Here is a 16034-nt window from a genome sequence, read left to right on the forward strand (position 1 = left end):
GTAAAATAACACTGCACAGTCTTCATCATATAAATTAGTCTATAAAAATGAATCTTTATTAAACTTCTTTATGCGCTACTAAAATGCTGTAAACTCTCTTAAAAAGCGCAAATAGTCACAGGCATTAAAAACACATGCAGATGATAAACTTTCATTCTATTATGGTTCAATTCTGCAGTGACTCCAAAAATGTCATGTGTTTTGACCTGTGGTCCCTGGTCATGGATAATTCCGACTCAGCATTGCATATCTTTCGATGTGACTATTGAGGATTCAGATATTGCTATATTGATGCTCAAATGATTTATTTATGCAGCCCTATAAAGCCCTGTTTGTTTTTTTGTTTTTTTTGTTTTTGCTTGTAATATATTATAATTTATGCAGATCCACTGAAAAGAAAAAAGACTTGACCATCCCAATTAATCTAAATGAATGAAAATCTTTCCAAATAGAGCTATTGCAATGTCAGATTTTTCCAACATTGTGCAGCCCAATAGCAGTTTATGTGGTCCAAGGTCTCACATACATATATACAGTATGTGTAATAAACAAGCCAACATTTTTTTCATTAATGTTTTGTTTCTTTTTTTCTCTTCATTATGTTATTTTAGTGTGTTGGATAAAAAGAGCTTCTCTTGGTTTCTGACCTCAACTAAATGACCTAGTCAACAAACATACAGTATCCTTCACATCAGGCCCCAGTGGTCATTACCTTCCGGAAAGCTTTTCCCCAGTCTCCATCCCTATTGTTTTACATCCATGACTTGCATGCATCACTGTCTAGTTTTTTTGCTGCTAGATCACAGAAACATAGCTCTGAGATTACTATATGCTTTCATGGCTGATTTAGCAAAGCTCACTGCAGGTTTCAGAGAAGGCATTATTTATTTGTGCTGCCTCAGACAGACACTGAGAGGCTTGTGTCGCTTCACTTTTCTTTTATCACTTTCTTTAGTGACCTCCTTCAGAAATGTGCATGACATCCTTCTTAAAGCACGCTTTTGAAAGACATCATTTCATCTTGCTGACCCGCATGAGAAAAGCTTAAAGTAGTTTAATCTAGTGTAAGTTTCTTGTAGTATACAACAACATGCTGCTTTACTACCAAAGTAGTGCATCTTTGTAGAAATGAACTAACTAGTTATAACTGCTAAACATTATTGTACAAAATTATGTAAAACGGTCTTGATTTTATTGATTTAATCTATATTTGTTCAATAGTATTGAATAGTTATTTTTAGCTTCTACTTATTATTCACACCAAGGTTGTAACGTCTCATTATTAAAGCATACTGTATTAAAATGAACACATTTAAAATGAAAACATGTTTAAATCACATAATTAGATCAATGGTGTCTAAGGATTTTGCTACAATGTATATTCTCTAAGATGCTGCTCTTATCAATGTGAGTTTGAGGAGTTGGTTTAGGTGACTAGTTTTAAATGTTCTTTAGGACACTGAACCTTAGATATAGGTTGAAACCAAAAGAACATGTGGCTATAGCTAGCTAACAGTGCTTCAGTGTAATGCAGATTGAATTTAATGGACCTAATGTACATACATGTTTAAATGGATTGACTTTGGGATATCACCAAATGGGTAAACTGTAATACAATGAATTTGGAGGTTTAAAATGTTTTTTGGCCTGCATACTGGATTAATCAACTCGGTTAGACAAATAAAACGTATCAATGCTCTTTGCGGACTGTACAGGAACAGTAGACACGCACAGATATACACAACTGAATAATAATGAGAAACCACACTTCTAACTATGGGGTGGGAACTGTATTTCCACAGTCTTGAGATTATCTATGGGAACTGGAAAATTTCTGGATGTTAAATCTTTAAACTTGTAAACTTGTTACCATAGTTAGCTAACTGCTTCCGAGAGCACAGCCAAAATTTGCTGGACTTTCATGCAGGTTTGAATGGTTCAGACCAGCTAGCCCAGCTTGGTCAAACATATTTGTAAGAAGTAATAAACATGTTGTGAAATGTGGTTTCAACCAGGGGCGGATTTAGTGATTTGGAGGGCCTAAGCAACCCCAGCCATAGGGTCCCAAGTCCTGAAATGCACCCTTTTTACTTTAATTAAATTTTTTATATATTTAGCTTTTTTTTTAATACAATTCCATCTTTTTTCTGCATTTATCTTAATGTAAGCTTTAGATTTTAAATAATTTGATTTCTTAATATGAATGTAAAACTAAAAATAATAAATATATATTTTTAATACATATTTTGACTGCTTGACTGCTCCATGATTGTGTTGGTGGACATTTTTTTTCATAATATTATTATTTAATAACATTACATTACTATAACAATATATTTTATTTTATATTAAATAATAATTAATTACGTAATAATTTTATTTGTTTGACTTCAAAACAAAGTCTATTATACAAAATATGATAGAAAACAATGTTATATATAGTTAATAGGTATATTTATACTTCTAGCTATTTATTAGGGGCCCCCAGATGTTCTATGGCCCTAAGCGGCCACTTGCCTTGCTTTGGTTAAATCCCCCCCTGGTTTCAACAACACTTGTATTGTATTGAGTTTCATTATGGGAACCACTAAATACACAAAAATTGAAATGGTTTTTGTGTAATGCATTCCAGATTTCCATGCAGATGTAAATGGTCTTTTTGAGTGCTTTTTAAAGGGGATTTAGAATCAGACCAACAAACCAGCTTGGTCAAACAAATAAGCAAATTTTTGTTTGCCAAGTCTGTATGCACAATGAATACTAATATGTTTCTAAATACCAGTTGAGAGCTGTTTGCAAATGTTCTTTGGTAATGTGGATTCAGAAAACTCAGAAGTTGTGAATTGTGACCATAGTTTGCTTTTGTGAAATGCATATAGTTCTATGCAGGATTATCATGGGAGTTTGAATTGTATGTTTTGAAGATTTTAGGGAAGGTGTTAGGTTCAGTCCTGCTAAACCAGCTCTGCTGAATGAAGAACAGTAAAATAGAAATACCCACTTTAACATTAGGCCCAAGATGATTTTTACATTCATTTTTATTTCTCTTTGCTATTTGGGCTTATTGAAACGTAATTAGAATATAACCTAAGTATCATCATTTGATATGACATGACTTTTTTAGAAAAAAAATATGCCCATATATGTGGACTCATGGTCCGAATTTACATAAAACACTTTATCCTGACTGTTTTTTAATGCATAAATAACATATACATTTTTTGAACATGTTTTGACTATCAGAGAGTAAAATTAAAATTTTATTCCCGTTTTGGACAGTTAAAAATATAGTTGAGGACATTTCATATGCTGCAAAACAGTTGCAGAATGACACTATGTCTGTAACAAAATATAAAACATACAAGGTATTTTAAATAGCCACTTAAGAGCTAAAATGTGCTGTCTATGTATGTGGCCACTAAGCCCTAGGAGGTTAAGGTGTCAAATGTACCATCCTCATAGGTTCATCTGTATTGTTATGGAGAAAAAAAAAAAAGAACAAAAACATGAGAGCAGATTAGGTGCAGATTAAATGTGTTATCAGATTTTACTTTGATTATATACATAATTATTTCATGATCATCGTTTATTAATACATTTTCATAATATGTTTAAGTCCTTTATTTTATTGACATTGTTTTTTCGTGTACTCTTTCTTGAATATCTTATTTAATTGTTTTGTATATCTATTGTAAAAAGCTTTGTGTACCATGCATCTGTAAGTAAATGGCGATATTCATTTATTCATTCGTTCATTTTCTTTTCAGCTTAGTCCCTTTAATAATCTGGGGTCGCTGCAGCAGAATTAACCGCCAACTTATCCAGCAGGTTTTTTTTTACGCAGCGGATGCCCTTCCAGCCGCAACCTATCTCTGGGAAACATTCCCATATACTTATTCACACTCATACACTACGGACATTTTAGCTTACCCAATTCACCTGTACCACATGTCTTTGGACTCTGGGTGGAAACCAAAGCACATGGAGGAAACCCACGCGAATGCAGGGAGAACATGCAAACTCCACACAGAAACGCCAACTGACCAAGCCGAGGCTTGAACCAGCGACCTTCTTGCTGTGAAGCAACATCACTGTGCCACTGCGTCGCCCTTAATGTGGAAATTATACAAAAAATCCATCCCGACTGCGCTAGTTAGCATTTCTGAGTTTGCATGTTCTCCTTGTGTTTGTGTGGGTCCATAGACATGTGCTATAGGTGATAAGAATAAACTACATTGGCCATAGTGTATGAGTGTTTGTGTGAATGTGAGAGTGTGGGTGTTTCCCAGTACTAGGTTACAGCTGGAAGGCCATCCGCTGCATTAAACATATACTGGAACTGTTGGTGGTTCATTCCGCGTGGGTAACCCCTGATAAATAAAGAACTAAGCCAATAGAAAGTGAACAAATGAATTAATACAAGCTTTGCTAAGCCATCTGAATAGACTAAAACTAATAATCAGCTCTTTTTGGAAATAAACAAAATAAACAATTATCAAATGAATGCTTACTACAAGAATTGCAGCTGTTTACAACGCACCTCAGGTTTGCCATTTTGAAAGTATTGAATGTTTAGTGCATATTGGCCTCCAAACTAGCTAAACCTTAGTTTACCCAGGACAATAAAGTAAACTAGTACTAGCTGTCAACTCTCTAAGCACAATAAACATGTTGCAATCAATTGCAATTTCATGTTTCAAAATGAATGTTGTCACATTTTCATATCCTAGAAGTCTGTTTCTGTGGCATTACATTAGACCAGAGCAGTGGCTGTCGCAGCGGAAAGGAGTGTATAATATCTTCCCCGTGGATGGAAAGGGCACAGAGAGCATTGATTACCACAACAGCAGGAAAAAAAATTATATATACACACACACACATATATATATATATATATATATATATATATATATATATATATATATATATATATATATATATATATACTGTATACACACACACACACGCATATATATATATATACATATACATATAAGTCTCATAAGCTGAAAACTCTCAAACTGCGTATGTGAATCTTGGTATATATCTTCCCTTTCACTGCCTGTCACTTGCGTCGTATTGTTCGTCCATTCCAGCCGAAGCGAGGATGAAGCAATTATAGTTTTTTACTCTTCGCTGGAGAGGGCAAAACAGGATGGCAGTGTGCGATCTCTCCAACTTTTCTGGAATACATTTGAATTGTCACGCAAATCCAAAAGCCATGAAGGCTGGAGAGGGTACCAGGGCCGGACGTGACAGTCGATTGTGATGTGTTTATGTGTGTGGGGGGTTTAGTTTGGGAGAGTTATGGAGGTGGCAGGGAGGAGTTCTCATTAAGGTGGTGTGTGTTTGTGTTGCGTGACAGGTCTTCGCCTCTGCCTGACACTGTGACACTTTCTCTGACATGGAGGAACAGAGAGGAAGGTAGAAAAAGAGCGAGAGAATGAGAGAAAGAGAGAGAAGGCGGCAGCTGTGGATGTTGGTAATACGCCTCGGAGTGGCGTTCTCTGCATTTTTTTTTGTCACGCACAAAGGTGCCATTTTGACATCAAGCGTCATGCTTGAAGAATGACTGTGTGTAGAGCTGCAGCTGTGTTTTAAAGACACCTGTGAGTTTTTATATTTTATGCCATCACTGCACCCTTTTTCCCCCCAGGCTCCTTCTATATTCGTGATGGCTATGTCCTCATATAACACAACATTATTCGACCATGTCATGGCAGTTCAACACAGACAGAGTTGAGTTGCCATATGGTTGTGTCCAAAAGTCTAGTAAGAGCCACTGGTGTAAATTATTCTGTTCTGTGATTTTCTAATATATGATATATTTATAGTAACGGATGGTGAGTACTTGATTTTGATTGGTTGATTAAGTTTCTGAAGTGTGCAGTTGTTTTCAGGGAAATATAAAGTAGTTTAAAAAGTAGGTTCTGGCTATATTATTGGCTGTCCACAGGTGTATGTTTTGCAATATGTATGCCTTTTTCCAAATGCTAAACTACTCTGCATGTCATTTAATAAGACAAACCAATCAGCTTCACACTTCACAGCAAGAGTGTTTTTGTTTTTAAAGATGTCTAATAGATGTTTAATAGACGTCTAAACATAGTCGCCTTGGCTAAAATAAGGCTAAATTTGGGCTGTCAGTAAAAATCTAATAGATGTCTAAGAATAGGTCGAAACTAGACTAGTCATCAAATAAACAGAAATGAATGACTACACATATACAGTTGAAGTCATAATTATTAGCCCCCTTGTTTATTTTGTTCCCCAACGGAGAGAATTTTTTCAACACATTTCAAAACGTAATATTTTTTACGAGAAATTTCTAATAACTGATTTCATTTATCTTTGCCATGATGACAGAATAACATTTTACTAGATGATTTTCAAGACACTTTTATACAGCTTAAAGTGACATTTCAAGGCTTAACCAGGTTAATTAGGTTAACTAGGCTGGTTAGGGTAATTAGGTAAGCTATTGTATAACAATGGTTTATTCTGTAGACTATCAAAAAAATAAAAAATAAAGGGGCTAATAATTTTGAACTTAAAATGGATTTTAAATAATTGAAATCTGCTTTTATTCGAGCGGAAATAAAACAAATAAGACTTTCTCCATAAGAAAAAAATATTATCAGACATACTGTGACAATTGTTAAACTTTATTTGGGAAATATTAAAAAAGAAATAAAATTAAAAGGGGGGCTTATAATTCTGACTTCAACTGTAAAGTCTGTCTAATCTGTCTATTTTGGCCTGTTTCCACTGAGTGGTACGGTATGGTTCGGTTTGCTTTTATGCCTGTTTCCAATGTCAAAAGGTACCTAAAAGCGAACCATACCACTTTTTGGACACTCTTTCCAAAGGGTACCTAGCACGACAAAAGGGTACCAAAAGGCAGAGCACAGCTGAACGATATTGGTTTACAGACAAATGTCACTAGCACGTGTACAAGCAGGAAAAAAAAAAAAACGAAGCGCCAATTTGAAATAAACAACCGAAACATTACTATGTTATAAAATATATACATTATAACGAGCCATGGTCAATCCAAGTTTAAACAAACCTTGTTGTTGTCTTGATGAGCTGCCACAAAGCCAAGAAGATAAACCTGTTGTTATTTATGAGGCCGTCTAAAGTGCAAGTGGTTTCCCTTTCTCTAGAGAGCTCGTGACTGCTTGCCGCACTTCTATATTTGTATAGCTTCTTGAGCTAATGATAATACCATGCGCGTGATCATTGAAGGGCTTCGGACATCCGATCTATTCTGAAATGGACAAACGTGAGAGTAAAGCGTGGAAAAAAAACAAAAAAAAACAAAAGGGCCAATGATTCTTTCAGCAACTTAAAACATGAACAAACTGCCATGTTTAAGTATTATCATTACCAGATTTACATTTCCTTGAGCGAGAATGACATTGACTGAAACTTTTTGTCGTACACCATACCATTGATACCCTATTGATAGTGGAAACGCATACCTGATAAAGGTAACCTGTACCGACCCTTACCATACCACTCAGTGTAAACGGCCATTTGTTGACTAGTTTAGTTTTGAGCTATTTTTAGATGTCTATTAGAATTTCACTGACAGTCCAACTTTAGCCTTGTTTTAGCCTAGCTCTCTACATTTAGATGTCTATTAGACTTCTAATAAACACAAAATTGTTTGCTGGGTTTGTATGTATTAAGTTGGGTACACATAGATTTTCAAAATGTTGGAGACTTCAAAACTGAGAGCAAAAAAAAACAAAAAAGTAGATTTTAGACTTTTGCTTCAATAGTGTGTGTGGTGTGCCGTGAGAAACAAAAGACGCTACAACAGATTTTTATTCATGCTGTTGCCACAAATCAAAAAGCTGTTTCTATATCTCTGCTATCTAAATGTATTTCACTTTATGCTGTGACATGACTGTGTTTGTTGCGTTTCTGTCTTCTGTCAGTTTGCTTTCTGATCAGATATGGTTTTGGTTCACTTGATAAGCTATGGCTTGGTAATTCTCAGGGTTCCTCCCAGATATCATGGCTTTTGATTTTATATATTAACATGTTGAATATTTACAATTTGTGATCTCAGCACTTGTGGTGTTCTTCTGCAGCAACTTTGTAGCTGCCGGTCGCTCTGTGTGGCGATCTGCTTTAAATGTAGGTCTGTGTAGGTTTATACAGCACAGATACAACCGACCTCTGGGCGAGCTGAGAGGTAAAAGCAAGAGCTCTATTGGGGCTCCTATTGGCTGCTGCTCAAAAAAGTTGCTCTTCATTTGTATAAAGTTGAAGCATTCTCAACTTTGTCGCGTCACTCGACACGCCCATCTGGTTGCCAATGGTCGATGTCGCTCGCATAGATAGAGGTCACTGGAAATCGCCCCTCACTTTGCCGCTGCGAGTCGCTCGTAGTGTGAATGAAGCTTTAACACATCTCAAACTACAGTCTAAAAATGTAATTTTGAGAGTTGCGAACATCATTGGGAAATAATTGTTTTTTATTTTACCAGTAAATAAAACTTGTATCAAAGCTACAGCAAGGGTTTGTCAATGGTGGTTTCTTAGAGAGTGCGGCTGATGTTTGCTTAGCAACAACAGATGTTCTCAGGAGATTGCACTTCCATGACATTCAAATTGATGGAGGAAGCTTCAAACATTTTTTGTTTTCTTCTTATTTTTAGAAGTTTTTAATATTGCAAATTATTTTGGAGCAGTCAAACAAAAGAAAGAATATTGTGGTAAAAACTATGCAAAGTGTATATTAACCATAATTTTAGCGAAATTATTTATAATAATATCATGTAGTCCAACCAACATTTTAAAATAAAATGTTAAATAAAAGCAAGAAGTCAAGGTCAGTAAGATTCAAAAGATTTTTGAAATTTTTATTGACAAGGGAAGGTTATTTCTGGTTGTATATTGTGCATGTTTATAAAAAATTAATAACATATATTCATTAAAATTGCATGCTATTTGTCAGAACACCAAATATTTTTGGAATATGTGTGTTTGAAAGTGAAACTTTTCAGGTTTTAATTTTTAAATAATTTTAAATTTTTTAATTAAATGTCAGACCCCAGTGTACATCACAACCAAACCAGCATTTCAAGCTTTAAATTTATTTTAATTCAGCCTCTCCTTCACTCTTCATAGCACCTTTGAGATGTTCTCCATTACATTAGGAAAATCTCTCCCTTGTCTCGGTGCATTACTGAGGTATGTGAGGTCTGTCAGCCACGGCTCCTTACTCACGCCCTGCTCGCATGCAGGGGTGTGAAGAATTACTGTTCCGCTGGAATTAGCCTGAGCACCACTTCAAGTCCGAATCAATGAATGAGATTTAAATTACACTTAACAGATGAAAGCCCCTTCACCTCTGATAGCGCACTCTACCCAACGACTGCGTAATGGGCAAACGCTCAGAGAAGAGGTGCGCTGGTTGTGTAAGAGCTCATTCCCTTGTTACTGATCACAGGTTTTCACTGTTGCATCAAGATCCTTCACTTATATCAAGAACTGTGCCAATATGACTCTGAGAGATTTGGCTTTTTCAGAGCTTTCATAGATTACCTAAAGGTAAATTTCACATCATAGTGAAATCCTGTGTCTATCCATTCATTTATTTATCCATCCATCCATCCATCCATCCATCCATCCATCCATCCATCCTTTCAGCCATCTGTCTGTTTTTATTTAGTCTGTTGGTCATCTATTTATCATTTGTTTATTTATTTTTCTTTCCATACATTTATCATTTGTTTTATCCTTCTATCGGTCTTTCGGTTTATTGGTTTTCCTTTCTGTTTAGTATTCATTCTAATCTGTGGTTTAGTCCATCCATCCATCCATCCATCACACTGTGCACTCATCCATCCATCCATCTATCCATTCAATATACTAATGTATATCCATCCATCCATAAACCCACCCACCCATCCATCCATCTAGCCATCCAACCATACGTCCGTCCATCCATCTATTCATCCATCTATTCATCCATCCATCCATCCCACTGTGCAATAATCCATCCATCAAATATATTAATGTTATCCATCCATCCATCCATCCATCCATCCATCCATCCATCCCACTGTGCAATAATCCATCCATCAAATATACAAATGTTTGTCCATCCATCCATACATTGATTCATCCCTCCATCTATCTATCTGTTTATCCATTTGTCTATCCATCCATCCATCCATCCATCCATCCATCCATCCATCCATCCATCCATTAATCCATCTGTCCATCCATCCATTAATCCATCTGTCCATCCGTCTATCCATCCATCCAGCCATCCATCCATCCGCCCAACCATTTATTCTCCATCCGTCCTTATATACATTAATTTTTCCTTATTTCATATGCATGTGAATTTTATCATTCCATCCATCCATCCATCCATCCATCCATCCATCCATCCATCCATCCATCCATCCATCCATCCATCCATCCATCCATCCATCCATCCATCCAGCCGTCCATCCGTCTATCCGTCCTTATATACATTAATATTTCCATCTATTGTGTGCATGTATGGTATCATTTGATCAGTCAATCATTTGTCTGCTTTTCATAGATGTATTTCATTGTTCATTCATATATTTTATGTTATTTTTTTATTTGCTTTGTTTATACTTTCTTAAACTGAAGTTCAAATAGCAACTCTTTATCCCTGCACCAATTTAAGCACGTAGTGAGCAAATCTTTATTTAATTTTAAGAGGCCCATTGTTTTGGATTCGAAAGGGCATACTTCTGTAGGTATACAGTAGAAATTCTGCATTAGTCTGGTAGCACTGCAAGTAAAACGATACCAAAGAAACAGACTCAGATTAATCGCTTTAAAGGCTGCTCTGACGTTTACATCGTTTAATCCCAAAATGGCCCTCATAAAACGGTGCCCTCTTTGGTCTAGAATTACATCTTTTGCTCATTCTAGTTTTAGAGGAAACATAAGCTGGGATGAGTTGCAGTTTCGGCCTGAAATGCTAGCCGGTATTTATTATTCAGGATCCAGTGCGATAGCCTTTGGGCCGAAGAAGAGAGAGCGACTCAAAGACTTCAGCCGGCTCCGGCCCAGAGAAATATACAAAGGATCAATCCCTGAAAAATGACCAGCATCTATCATTATTTGCAGATGCGGCTCTTGGGAGACGCAGAGACTCATCATTGAGGGCCGTGCTGTTCGGCATTTACATCTGTCTGTGTACGTGTGTGTGTGTTTGTGTCGCTATGCAGACAGATGGTCTCCATTTGATCAGGGAGGGGTAGTAATGGCAGAGGAGATGGTCTAAACGAGTACCTGTCACCAGGACTCATGAGTTGGCTTCCCCCTCCATAAATATGTTAGCATTGTTAAATGGGCCACGGTCTGCAGCTGCCCAGCTGAGGTTTGGACTGCCAGGCACATTGGGCGCAGTGCCACTGACACATTTAAGAATGGGCCCAAGGTAAAATTTAACACCTGAGGGTTTGTTAAAACAATTATGTATGTAAATGATACGTTATACAGCATGTTTGTCAAAGGTGCACTTTTAAAAATAAAGTGTTTTCACAGCAGTGGCATAGCCCATTTTAATTTTCAAAGAATCTTTCAGTGAACAATTGATATTTAACAGGTATACCTTATTACACTATATCCCACCAGCATTTATTTTTCACCTAAATTCGAAGACACACAGAATATTTTCTATTAATGTATAAGCATATTATACACTTACCGGCCACTTTATTAAGTAGACCTTACTAGAACTGCTTTACCCTTCGTGGCATAGATTCAACAAGGTACTGAAAATATTCCTCAGAGACGGTCCATATTGACATGATAGCATCACGCAGTTACTGCAGATTTGTCAGCTGCACATTCATGATGCCAATCTCCCATTCCACCACATTCCACAGGTGCTCTACTGGATTGAGATCTGATGACTGTGGGGGCCATTTAAGTACAGTGAACTTATTGTCATGTTTAAGAAACCCGTCTGAGATTATTGGCACTTTATGAAATTGCGTATTATCCTGCTGGAAGTGATGCCGGCAGGATGAATCCATGATTTCATGTTCTTGATGCCAAATTCTGACCATCCGAATGTCAGATTCATCAAGAAGAAATCATCAAGCGTCAAGCAGAAATCATCAGACCAGGTAATGTTTTCCAATCTTCTGTTGTGCAATTTTGGTGAGCCTGTGCAAATTGTAGCTTCAGTTTCCTGTACTTCGCTGACAGGAGTGACACTTGGCGTGATCTTCTGCTGAAGTAGCTGCTGTGAAAATCACAGTAGATCAGCAGTTTCTTAAATACTCAGACCAGCCCATCTGGCATATAAACATGCCACATTCATAGTGACTAAAATTATCTTTCTTCCTCATTCTGATGCTTGATTTGAACTGCAGCAGATCATATTGACCATGTCTACATGTCTAAATGCATTCAGTTGCTGCTATGTGATTGGCTGATTAGAAATTTGTGTTAACAAGAAGTTGGACCTAATAAAGTGGCCAGTGAGTGTATATATTACTGCCTTTGAATAAATGTTTAATAGATAATTTTTTATCTATTTAAAGTTCATGTTTTATTATTTTAACATTTCTGACAAATAATTATTTTTGACAAATTATAATTGTCTTTTTGTCTTTGTATTTCTTTGTTGGAAATGGTTTAATTTTCTTCATGGAGCTAAAAAACACTACCAGTTAAAAAAAGAGAAAAAAATAAAGATTCCAACAGACGTTTTATGCAGAGATTCTATTAAATTAATGTTTTGGTACTTTCACTTACCACAAGAGATTCATTAGATTTTTTAATTAAACGTTATCACTGAAGAAAAACTTCCAAGCCATCCTAATCTTTAACATTTTATCATTTAAAGCTGTTATCCCTAAACTTTTAATCATCGCAGACCCGGCAATGCTTGACAATTGTACAGCTGCCCGGACGCTGGATGTCCAAATTGCTAGGTGATCATCAACCGTTTCTCAGAGGATGACAATTTTACCAAACGTTGCTACAACTCTGATACATGAACGGCCACCATCATTAGGCATCTCCAGCAGTTGATCTTCTTGCACAGACATGCTGGATTCACCTAATTAGTTGACAAATGGTTTGCAGATCCATTCATTGGCAAAAAAAAAAAAAAAAAAAAACTTTCCAAAGACATGTTTCTTATTCATTTTTCTAGGTTATGAGTAGGCCCACATTCCTCAGACTTATTTCAGTTTTTAAATTAAATTCAGTAATATTATTGACTAATATAAAAAAATACTCATATGATTTATTTACAATACTGTTTGTAAAGTAATGTTTTCTGTCTTTTAGTAGATATATTATACGAGAGACTTACTTTGTTTACCAAATAAAGTGGATCTAATTGGTTTTGCATTGTAAACATTGAATACAAGTTAAAAAGGTATTACCTTTTATTTAATATATTAAGGTTTTAGTTATGATACTCACAAAATCATTCTGCATAAATCCACAGATTTTTACCAAAATTCTGTGCATAAATAGCTAAAAATGTCCGCAGATTCTGTCTGGCCTTAGTTATGAGTTAAAAATTAACAATCAAGTGACTGAGATGTAACCAAGAGAATACGGTCATTTGTCAAAATAAAAGATTATTGAGACTCAGATAATACATAAAATCGAAATAATAAATGATTTCTTGTACGGCCCGGTACCAATTGATCTACAGATTGTACTGGTCCACAGCCAAGGGTTTGGGGACTACTGATTTAAAGAACTTTTTTATTTTTTATTTTAACATCACATGTCTTTTATGAAAACATAGATACCAGAAACAAAACACTTTTTTTAAATACACGTTCCAAAATAGGGGTTTTATTGGCATACAAATAATACATTTTGCTTTCAAGTGCATGTTAAATATTCATAATGGAACCATCAATGCCACAGTGTGAAAGGTGAATCGTGTCTGTTTAATGGAATAAAAACAATTTCAGTGGATAATCTCACACGCAAGGCTGTGCTATTCCAATGCCACATACACAAACCCCAATGTCACGAATGGCAGTCTTATTAAAACTCTTGTTATTGCACATTTAGCCATTTAGGTGATGGGTTTAGGTTTATATTCCCGGCTTATCTTGACACACTCGCAAATCCGTTTTTGAAGGTTAGATTTTAAAGGCGAGAAAAATCCAGCTCTTATCGCCTTTTTTCTTGGTCTTATGAGATGTTAGATTACACGTTTTACCCTGAGCGATAGACAGAAACTAATCTGCGCAGCTTGTAAAAAAAAAAAAACGTGTTCAGGCCATAAAGACGACAGTTCCGCAGGCCTAAATCATGATATTAGTTCCTTAATGGCCCGATATAAAGCTGTGTATCAGAGAGATGTGTCCCGGGCCCCGATGAGAACACTTTAGGATCATTGCGAAAGAGCTCATCCATGACACATTGAAGGAGACCTGTCAGTTCAGGAAACCTCCACCATTTTTATCTCCGCGGATGAGTTTTGTATTCGCCTCGTAACTGAGGCACTTTCAGGTTAACTGGAGGCTTAGTTGCAGACTGCATATTTATCAATATTCTGAAGACAAATTGGCGCGCGAAACTGCTGTCCATGCAGTTATGAAACGCTTCTTCATTAATCTTGTGGACTAAGGTTATCTGTTAGCCCTGTATATGTATGTTATTTCCATCTGTGCGGCTTTAGGTATATGTGTGTGCGTGTGTGTGTGTCACTGAAGCCTTTTGTCTTTCAGGCAGCGTGAAGAGGAGCACTATTATACTCTATAAATAACTGTGCAATTAGCATTTGAATGGTAAAAGAATTCATTTTCAATGCTTTCAAATCACACCCTGACAAATTAGCAGTCATTATATGTCAGTGAATCCTAATTGACTGAATCCATTGATGAAGCCGGCATATTTAAAGGGACAGTCAATGCATTGAATATTCAGGCTGTTAGATGCTGGCTTCAAGGTCATGGATGATAACTTCAATCAGCAGACAAGTGAGCGGTAAGATCTCAAAAGCTTTAGATCGCTGAAGTGGTACTTAGTTGTTGTGGGCAATGAAAGTAATGGAATTAAAATGCACAGTGTTTATATTTATTCCCTTTACTGAGGGATAATGCACGTCCAGTCATCAATGCAGAGTAAACTCAATTTACTCTATATTGTAATTAATTTGTTTTCCTACGTGTAATATTAATGACGATAATATATAATATAATATAATAAAATATAATATAATATAATATATATATATATATATATATATATATATATATATATATATATATATATATATATATATATATATATATATATATATATGGTGTCTGTTGTAACACCAAGACCAGATTTACTAACAATTTTAGATGAAATCATACACAGTGAAAACTGTTGGCCATTATACAAAGCGGCATAAACAAAAATGGCTTTTATTGGATTAAGGAAAATGAAAAAATATATATACACTCATTTCTCTTGTCTGCTTGAAATCATTTTTACTAGTTCTAAACTGACAGCCACATTTCTAAAAAAAAAAAAACATACAGATCATCATCCTTCACCAAATAAAAGAACACAATTGCATGTTAAAACAATAGCTAATTGAGATGCATTCTTGTCAAGCATGTGAAAAAAAAAAAAAAAAAAAAACTATGCTTACTTAATTATTTATATTTTTGCCTCAACAAAACATTCCAGATCATTTCCTCTCCTGGCTAAACAAACTCTATATGCTGTCCAAACTGAGATGTGGAAAAGGAGAAAAAAAAAATGAGCAGAGTGTCCTGCATAAACAGTTTCTTTTTCCAAAAAGCTGAGACCCGCGCCTGTCTGCCTGCTTCTGTTTTTAGGCCTGATGGAGGACTCTGCCACTCTCCCTATGATAATTGTCTTACTGCTTTAGCCATAGCAGCCAGTGCAAGCATTTCTCAGCCAAGAGAATGTGTCAAGCATTGTATTTAGCCACTCATTCGCGCCGCTTCTCTGGTCTAAATCCAATTTATCAGCCGTAATAGACTACAGCAATTGTCTCTTTAAACAGCCGTCTGACAGCCGGC

The 16034-nt window shown here is 35.9% G+C and overlaps 2 protein-coding genes across 5 annotated transcripts in view; one reads left to right on the top strand and one right to left on the bottom strand.

The window, feature by feature from the left end:
* Nucleotides 1-16034, top strand: part of tafa1b (TAFA chemokine like family member 1b) — a 465222-nt gene that overhangs the window by 152102 nt on the left and 297086 nt on the right. The window lies entirely within an intron of this gene.
* qrich1 (glutamine-rich 1) overlaps nt 13221-16034 on the bottom strand; it is an 821757-nt gene continuing 818943 nt past the window's right edge. The window contains exon 7 of the transcript XR_015501778.1: nt 13221-13362. The gene's annotated coding sequence lies outside the window, so the exon portion shown is untranslated. The remainder of the gene's footprint in view (nt 13363-16034) is intronic.

The sequence above is a fragment of the Danio rerio genome, chromosome 11 (assembly GCF_052040795.2).
Source record: "Danio rerio strain M-AB ecotype USA chromosome 11, GRCz13ab, whole genome shotgun sequence".
Classification (NCBI taxonomy): domain Eukaryota; kingdom Metazoa; phylum Chordata; class Actinopteri; order Cypriniformes; family Danionidae; genus Danio; species Danio rerio.